This window comes from Triturus cristatus, chromosome 4_2, assembly GCF_964204655.1.
Source record: "Triturus cristatus chromosome 4_2, aTriCri1.1, whole genome shotgun sequence".
Lineage (NCBI taxonomy): Eukaryota > Metazoa > Chordata > Amphibia > Caudata > Salamandridae > Triturus > Triturus cristatus.
This window is the reverse complement of record NC_140586.1, coordinates 293759767-293769526: the sequence shown is the minus strand read 5'-3', so window position 1 is coordinate 293769526 and position 9760 is coordinate 293759767. Positions and strand designations below refer to the sequence as shown.

At 45.9% G+C, this 9760-nt stretch overlaps 1 non-coding gene across 1 annotated transcript; it reads right to left on the bottom strand.

Moving 5' to 3' along the window:
* Positions 1-315: 315 nt before the first annotated feature.
* On the bottom strand, positions 316-429 carry LOC146833693 (U5 spliceosomal RNA). Its single transcript, XR_014960939.1, has one exon. It is a non-coding gene; the product is annotated as a U5 spliceosomal RNA (small nuclear RNA).
* Positions 430-9760: the final 9331 nt, after the last annotated feature.

The window sequence follows — 9760 nt, the reverse complement described above, 5'->3', positions numbered from 1 at the left end:
ATGAGATGGATCTTGAAATAAACCCCAGATTGAAAACAGTTATGTGTTTTATTTTCCAATTGATCCTTCTTTATCTGGTGTTCTTTAGCGCTGCGTGTATATAGCAGTAAAGCCTTTCAGATGATAAAGCGATGTATGCGTCGTATGCGTTCTTGGTATATGTCACATGAGAAAACTGTAAATTAAGAAAGTCAGTAAAATTAGTTTCCTAGATCTGGGTTGAATTAGTACTGTACTGTAGAAATATCACAGCGTCACGCTACACAGCATAAAAATCAGTTTAATTCGATTTTCTTTTGTTTACCAGGTAAGGGTAACCCTGCAGTAGCAGGGCTTTCAAAAATTGAGTGAAACTCTTTAATGTTCCTCTCCACGGAAATCTTTAGTAAAAGGCGAAAGATTTATGGGTTTGAAGAGAAACCAGAGTATGAGCATTTCACCGCTTCCCTGTGCCCCCCAGAAACAGCTACCCACAGAATGTTAGAGTGATTTACTCTACTAAGTCCATCGTTGATAACCCTTCAAAATCTAACCAACTCGTGAGAAACTTTGTAAACCGGTACATTGACAAAACACTTCTTGAGCCAATCGATACAAAAGAGGGACGCACTGGTGACACGGACTTATGGGTATGCAAATTTCGTTTTAGGTCACGTGACAGGAAAGGCTGTATCATTTGAGTCGTAATACCACAGTCTCCCAGCTCAAGCCTTAGCGTCGGCTCCTTTTACACTTCACATTCTGAATGGTGCAGCGTTCGGAGCCTCGCGCAGGCTTTTGTGAGGCTCGGTGGCTCCCAAGAGGAGGACTTTTACATGCCACCATCAAGGCATGCTGGCTGGCTCATTGATCTTCTTTCCGAGACAATGAACGAGCCCAGTGTGTTTTCTACGTGCAGCCTATAAGGCTGCACCACCTGCTGTAAGAAAACAAGCACTGGCAGAGTGGCAAAATGGTGACCAACGGCTTTGCCAATGCTTTTCCGCAATGTTGTATAGCATAGGCATGATACTGTGCAACATGACCAAAAGAAAACAAAACAATGAAAGCAGCGATGATGTGTGCATTTTGTAGGTGCGTGCGTGCATCATTGCGCATGCGCAATTGCAAAATGAGGCGGGCACCATTGTTTTTTTTATTCACTGAGCCAAAATGGACGGATTAACAAGCATTGAAAATGCAATAGGTCTCGCCTTTGATTAAGTTATAAAGCCACTTGCTTTGCTAATAGTATTGTATCGCAAAGCAAATGGCTTTAACTTAATTAAAGGCGAGACCTATTGCATGTTTAATGCTTGTTTTATCTCCACTCAAGAGGGTGCGTATTTCAACAGGCAACAACCCGATATGTACCTCACGCCCCAGAAATAAAGTTCTAAAGAGCATCATTTCGGGTCGAAGGTGGCGCCGGCCCCCTTTCTCTCTTGCAGTACTGTGGACAGAATGCTTTTCTGTGAGTAACACAGAAGAAAACATTAGTGGGAAAAATCGGAAAGTCCCCTCAACCGCACACAGAGGGGCATCGGCCCCTCGTACACAGATGTATAGGTCTGAGAGGTTCAGCACAAGCTTGACTTAAAAGAATGGGTACGTGGTATCACACGGTATCCAAAGGGGTAGTTATGACCCCCTAAACAGAAACTCCACTCCAGATAGGTGCAGTTATGAGGTAGTCCACAGACGCCATTCGCCTCAGTGAGAGAGGCTCTTCTGAAGCACTCACTGCACGCTTGTCCTCCAAAAGGACAACATTTATGGGGTACACTGAAGCAGCTCCCCCATGGACAGTCCACTATGAGGTATTCAACAGAAGCCCCAGCTCCCACTTTGCAGGGACAGTTATGCGGCACTCAATGAGGGGTAGTTATGAGGTTTCCACAGAACCTTCACCATTCACATCTACACGAACAGTTGTGCGGCACTCCACCGACCCACCCTGCCTGTTGAGGGGGTAGTCATGTGGTTTTGACGGAACCCACAGTCTTCGCATCCACACAGATAGTTATGAGGCACCTTCCAGACCCCAGGCACCAACAGGCGTAGTTAGAGATGTCCCACAGAAGCCCCAACCCACCAAGGGGTGTTTACGAGGTACCCCAGCGACTTCAAAGCCATAAACTGACACGTACCTCCGTGCCTCTCCGGCGATGTGTCCGAGCTCCAGTGGTGCCTCAGTCCAATATCCGCGTCCCTAGTTGCCACCAGAGCCCTGGCACGGATGGAATGAGCCCGCTAACGGGACGGAGGAGCGCCTTTCTATCTGCAGCTCGTCCAGGCGTATCAGCGGGTGGGCGGGGGTGTCGCCTCCGGCACTACCCGGTAGACCCTTCCTCCCGGAGCCGGCCTGGAGCAGGGAAAGCCCTCGCCTCCATGGTGGAGGGATCAGCGGCGGCGAGAGTTGGGCTCATCATCCTCCTCCCGCCTTAATCGGATTCTCCAGCCGAGGCTTTGCCGAGAGTGTGTGTAATGTGGGGTCCGGCAGGGCCACGTGGATGGCAGCGGAGCTAAACATAGGCTGAGCAGCTCCGCCCCAGACACTTAGGAAAAGAGAGACTCAACCTGGTGCCGGGCTGCGAGGGTGCTCCCCGGGCCGACCCCGCTCTAGGGTAGGGGGGGTTATAACCCGATAGACCACTGGACTCTGGTAAATAGTGGTACACAAAAAGATAGTCACAGTGGAAATTATTCACATTGTGTCAACAACCAATGTATGGTGAATGAAAAAAAGGAGAATATGACCGCACCAAGAAATATCATACAATAAAGGTTTCAGATTTAATCAATTTGAAAAACATTTGTCAATAGATCAAGAATTCACAAAAAGAACTGTATTTGACATTCCAAGGTGGTGTATGTTTAAACATCAACATACAATGATAAGGACCTATCCAGCCAGATTTCTGGCACAAACAATAAATGCAAAATCATACACAGGACGATGCAGTTAATAATTCACTGTCATCAAGATTGATATGATCAGGGGGAAAAAGTTGACGTTTCGACCCCTAAGAGAACCAGCAAACTGTGCGTCTTGGAAACGGGGTCTTCATCAGGACAGTGGGGTGGGTTGGAGGGGGTACACCAGCATCAGCAAGATCCCTTCCTGCTGAAAAATATGTGGGCCTGCCGTAGGTTCAGAGATCTCTATGCGGCACTGTTATTACGTTGTTAAGGTGGCACTAGGTTCATGAATGACCTGGTTGGGAAGCGTCGAGGAATCGGACTGCTAGGGGAGGGGCGGCTCTGCCCTCACCAACCTGGTGCCAGGACTCAGACCGAGGACAGTACTTCCGGCTAACGTCTCATGCACTCACCACAAGGAAGGAGGTGCATTCTGCCAACCTGATGCCAGCCTGTGCTGGTGATCTCTGAAGGCCGCGCAACAGATTACAGGGGTACCAGGTGATAGCGCAGCGGCACACAGGGATGATAGCAGACCCCACTTCCTCAAGGGGGGCAGGGGTTTGCTGGGTTGGGGCAATCGGTCTCAGGGAGTCAGACACTGACAGCAGCTAAGAAGAAGCACCGTTTCATTCTTGCTGATTCCCCCAAGCTGTGATTAACTTCTAAAAGAACAAGCGCTCGCCATGACGTATGCTTTTGGCTTTTTGAGCCGTCCCACTTGGACGGCCTTGCCTGCTTTCCTTCTGAAGTAAAAGGTTTCTTATCTTTATGGGGCCATGTGTTTGGCCCCATAAATATAAGAAACCTTTAACTTCAGAAGGAAAGCAGGCGAGGCCGTCCAAGTGGGACGGCTCAAAAAGCCGAACGTGAACGTCACAAAGAGCTCTTTCCCAATGGCTGGCCACCGTTTAGCATAAACGGTGACGCCGGCCAACGGGAAAGAGGGGAGGGGTTTAAAGCCCGCTACTGAAAACCCTCAAATCATGCCAGCGAGACTGCGCATGTGCGCAGCCTACACCAGACGAGACCTAAAAAATAAGGGCAATACGATTTAGGCCATACAAAAAAGTTAATATTTGTATATTTGGCATGACAGCCCCGTTGTCACTATTCCTTAAGTGAGCAACAGAAAACAATCATAGGCAGAGCCAATAGGTCTCCCTATTGGCTTTGTCAATGGTGTTTAGCCGTGTAGCACAACATCCCCGATATCACCTCTGGCTGTGCAATAAACTTTCTAAAATACTCACGTACTACCTTTACATTTTAAGTACACGTAGCATAACGGCGCAGTGTACAAAGAAAAAATAGCTCAGCTTTTGTGAAATTAAGGCTAGAGTGCAACAAGATATGCAGAAGACTGATTGCCTCGAACAACAAGCACGGTCCACTTTCACTTTCGTCCGTCGTGAAAGCTTTCTTGTCTTTATGGGGCCTTGTGTTTTCAGTGCTTAGAGAAAAAAGTAGATTCCTAAAAGTGAGCAGTGAAAGGATAGAAGCCAGCCAATCAGAGAGTTGGTAAAGAGGTTATGCTCCAGGGCAAGGACAAACACAGAGGCCCAGGTTTACAAAGATTTAGCATCAGGCTGGCGTCACATTTTTATGCAGTCCCGACGCGAAATCATGTTTGGTATTTGCCAAGCAAATGTTGATTTGCGTGGCTTTGTAAGAAAAAGTAAAGAAATGCAGGGCCATATTATCAAGGAACGGCGATAACATTATCGCCGCTTTAGCAGACGCAGGAACAGGCTGCTGGCACAAAATGGACATGACAAGAGAGTGCCAACTTTCTAAATTTCTTCTTTTCAGAACTGTAACTTAAAATCAGACTTCAAAATTAAAAAATTAAAGAGGGTTTTAAATTACAATTCAATTGAGTGCAAACATGACATTTCTACCCGTTCCAAATCAAAAGTCATCACTTATTAGATGCAATAAGGTAACTCAATGTTATCATAAGTGAGAAGTAGGGAAAAACAAATGTAAGAGTTTTTCATTACCAGGACCTGTAAAACATAAAAGTACATTTCCAAGTTTTCAAATAAACTGCACCCTGCCATATAGGCTGTTTAGGGCTTACCCTAGAGGTGACTTATATGTATTAAAGAATAAGGTTTAGGCCTGGCAAAAAGTTTGGTTTTCCATGTCGAAATGGCAGTTCAAAACTGCACGCAGGCTGCAATGGCAGACCTAGAACATGTTTGAAAAGGCTACTTAAGTGGGTGGCACAATAAGTGCTGCAGGCTCACTAGAAGCATTAATTTATATGCCCTGGGTACCTGTAGTTCCAGTTTACGAGGGACTTATAAATAAATTAAATGCGCCAATTGGGTGTAATTCAATTTTACCATTCTTAAAGGACCAAGCACAAGCACTTTAGCTCTGGTTAGCAGTGGTGAAGTGCTTAGTACTAAAGCCAACAAAAACGAATTTAGCAAAACTGAAAAGGTAAAGGTAAAAAGTTTGGGGGACTACCACCCAAGGGTCTCAGGTCTAAGACTGATCATAATTCAGGCACCTTAGCACTGTGGCACAAAGGCACCTACAATGGCGCAAGGAAGCAAAAAGTGCACCAGCGCAAGGAGAGAGAAGAACTCTGCAATTTCTTTAAAGATATGGTGCAGTTCTGCTCTCTCCCTTTCACGCAAGACAGCGCAGCAACTTTACTTGCTGCGCTGCATTGTGTGAATTCTTTGTAAAAATGCTGCTTCATCTGCAGTCCCTCCTGAGCCCGGTCATCCATCAAATGGCAGTGTTCAGCAAAACCAGTCAGCAGCTCCTTGCCAGCAAAAGGCCTCACAGAATAACTGAAGGAACCATGTCTGCACTCCCCTCTCCCTCCAGCTACGGGAATGAAAGCAATACACTTCCACAGCCTGTGAGCTCAATCCTCACTTTCATCTTGTGCCAGACCAGGTGAGGTGTATCCAAAAAGGTTCCCACTGGTTTCCATTATTCTGTCTAACTCACACACAGCATGCATGTGCCACGCAAGCTACACACATCAACATGCTTAAGGCAGTCTCTGGACCTTGGAGCTAAGGTCTTGGTAAGTTTGCAGGAGTGGAAATTTACACAAATGGGACAGTAGGCCTTCAATCCGGAGACACATATAAAAAAGGTTTGATCACGCTATTAATTCTCAAAACATGGCCTGCTACCACCACCCACCACTCTATGTACTAAACCCATGACAGGGACAGTAGTCTACTGTTACCAAATGAGGACGCGTGTGGTGCGCACCTCCAGGTCACAGGACAAGTCCAAGACCTTCTTATATCAGAGACAGGCCTAGGCCGCTGCACGCACAATAGAATAATGTGATGCCAGGGCCAAACAAATCCCAAATTAGGGTACCAGATACTTGCAGTCATTCACTCGGAGCAGCGGAACACACCATTATACCATGCAGGGATCATTCACGTCCCATCAGAAACCTCCCCAGGATCTTTCTCATATCAATGTCATGTGAGGGGTCACAGTATCCTGAATTTTGACCTAAATGATGATGCAATACAGTTACGGTGAGCAGTGGACCTGGTGATCACTACTGATGAACCACCAGGATCCCCCTTAGAACAGCATTAATTGAAGAGATATTCATTATAATTTTGACTGATACTACAAGTAAGCGTGAAAGAGGGTTTGACGGATTGAGTACATTTTGTGTTCCAAGTAGAGAACCCGGAATCCAGAGTACCTCGTGTAGAAGGCTTAAAAGCATTTTACTGCTAGTTCAGTTTACTTTGGTACTTTGAGGGAATGGGGTATCCTAAAGCTAAGGTTATAGATGGCACATAAGACTCATACTTTCACAGACTCTTTTTATGTAGGACTAGATGTCCTTTTGTCACCATCTGAAAATTTGGGATTTTAGGATCCCAACTCCTATAAAATAATGACAGTTCTCGTTGCTGTGTGAAAATGAAGTACGCCTAAAACCAGCATTTCCCCATGAAGGCTGAAGCAGCCCTATATTTAAGAGGGAAGGGGTCTGACAAACCACATGGTAATCTGAATATTTTGTACAGAAGAGGTTATTGCCATTGCACCGAACACACAGGTGTCGATCCTAGACTTTCTCAGGCAAATATGAGTAGATTGTCATCTTATCCACAGAGTTGTATTAGACGATAAGTTGTCCTTGTCAATATGGAATTAGCTGAAATTTGCACAGTGAAGCTCTTGAGAACGTAAAGCTTTATATATAGATAGTTCAGCTTAAAGAAATAAAATGCTCCCCCCGAGATAATGGAGAGGACAGTGATTCTTAAACTGAGAGGTATGTTTACTAAGATTTTACGCCATGTTTGCGTCCCTTTCTATGGTAAATCTTTGTGCTCATATTTCCTTACCAGCGTAAAATCTGTTTTACGTTGGAAAATTACTTGAAAGCAACGCAAAGCAGCGCATAGTGCTGCTTTGCATCACTTGGCGCCAAGGGGGCTTGCCGTGGGTGGTGCATGAGCGTTCCCACCCAACAATCTAAGAATTCCTATGCTAAGTCCTATTTGCTTAAAAATGTAGACAAGGTATAGCGTCAGATAATAGCGCCCATTTGAGACAGGCGCTGTGAAGGAGAAATTCTTTTATTTCTCTTTTCTTTTCCAACTTTGCATGTGTGCTGCACTGTACAGCCCACATACAAAGTGGGAAAAGGTTTAAAGTTAGTCTAAGCATTGTAATTTGTACTGGAAGGATATCCTTCCAGTACAAAACATAGGTTAGACTCACGGAGACACCCTTGCAGTATGGTGCAAAGGTGTCTATGGTGCACGACCGTACATTTCCGCGCCGGCGTTAGGGAGAGGGGAGTGCCACTTTTCTGTAAATGTGGCTTTCTCCTCCTCTCTCCTTGTCGCACAGAGCAGCATTTGCGACTGCTGCACTGCATGACTGAGTAGTTAAGCTGACCCTGACTGTGTTATGGTGAAGCACGTCAAAATTGGTACTGATAATGGTACGGATATTGGCTACTATAGCGCATATTTGCTTGGCAGAGAGCAAGCACTTGCAATTAAAAGAACAGCTTTTTTTCAGATTATAACAAACCACGTTTGACTCTATATCATTCTGGTAATCACAGGACTTTTGCTGCCCCCTCCTCTTCCAGTAACACTAATAAAAGAGCCCGGGTTGACACCAAGAGAGTGGGGGGCCCTCTTCTGTCGTCCTGTCTCGCTTGATAGCATACCCGTCAGCACAATGTATTACTGCCAGTGCTGTTTAATACACATGAAGTGGGCTTTGGCTTTACCCAGAGCAGTACAATTTTGTCACTTCATTCTGTTGGCTGGTTGTTATATCATTGCGCCTTTTAGGAAGTGCTACCTTTGGAAGGCAAGAGGGATTATTTTACATTTATTTGAAAAGTAAACTCAACAATCGCTCTGTGTGAAACAATTAATTTACTTATGTCCTATATGCATTCTATGTAGAAGGCATTTCTTTTTAGCTGCTTTTTTTCCCCAGCGCTGGCAAAGCAAAGAGGGGAAGCTTTAATGAGGTATACAGAACTCGTGCAAGCAACGCATGGGAACAGCATTCGTGAATGCCTCTGTTTACGTGTGTTGGCATTCTGAAGCCGGGCCTATTGGCAGGGGCAGCTCCCCCCGCAATGGCGGAGGAGCGTCGCCTCACTGGCTCAAAGCCAGCAAGTGAAAAATAAAATGATATCTTAGTATTGTTTTATTTTTCACTTGCCGGCTCTGAGCCAGCTTGTGCAGGGAGGGGCGGGGCCAGGGTATGGGAGGGGGAGGAGCAGTGCTATGTGCACTTTTAAGTGCGCATGTGTGTTTGGCCCGCCGTCTCGGGTCGGTCAAACACACATACCCACTTAGGTTTCTTCAGCCAGGCTGTAGAGACCCCAGAGACTCCCTGTCCTGAGCGGATCGTCTTTTCAGCCCGCTCAGGCCAATCCCCGTGCTGCTCTCATATGCGATGGGAGTCAGATGCTTTCCCAGGAGCGCGAGGCGGACTGCAGTACCAGGTAAGTGCCATTAACCCTGTCTCCCCATCTCGCTGCGCGCTCCCCGCATGCTTCCCACTGGCCCCCTTTCCCCCTCCGCACCCCTCCAACCCCCCCGCCGCCGGTATTTTATGGTGTCAGGCACCGGTGCCTATTGGCTTGGCAAATTGTTGCATACTTATTAGAGAGCTGATATGTAATAAAGGTGAAAGATGGATCAAACATGTCGAGAGATATACATTTGTGGTACGGATAAAGGTACTGATGAATTGTAGCGCCTTTTGGGATTACAGAATGGAAAGCCAATGACTTAAATTCACCCTGAATCTAGTTCTGAAGAGCTAGGGTTAATTTCCAGGGTAAATTTTGATTGCAGCTGGAGTGCACCGAATAGGAGGTGTATTTACATAGAACAGTATTGTTTGTGGGAAATCAAGTTGAGATGAAATTACAGAAACCAGGATGTAATGCGGAAGGAGCATTTACAATGGGCACTTTTTTTCCATTTATTTTGCATCAGCTTAACCCAAGGACATTGGAGGTCATTACGGGAGCACTAGAATATACCACAGCAGATCAGATCCATTTTTAGGTCTCTCTCGGAGACAATGCATGAGCTGTTGATTGAGGGACATCTTGTTTACATTCAAGGGGCTTAGAGCCTGCCCATAAGTTACCATTTGTTTGTTTCATCATCACTCTCTTTTCCTGGCTTTTCATTGGTCAGCGAATGCTAGTTTCATTTCTCTTCATGTTTGTGCCTTCAGTGGAGCATGGGCCAAGTGCTTCTTACAGTCGGCAGTCAGTGTCCATCCACTGGTCGCATGCTTCCAGATGTACTTTTTTATTTAAGTTGTAGCACTTGATAAGAGTACATTTGTTTGCAGG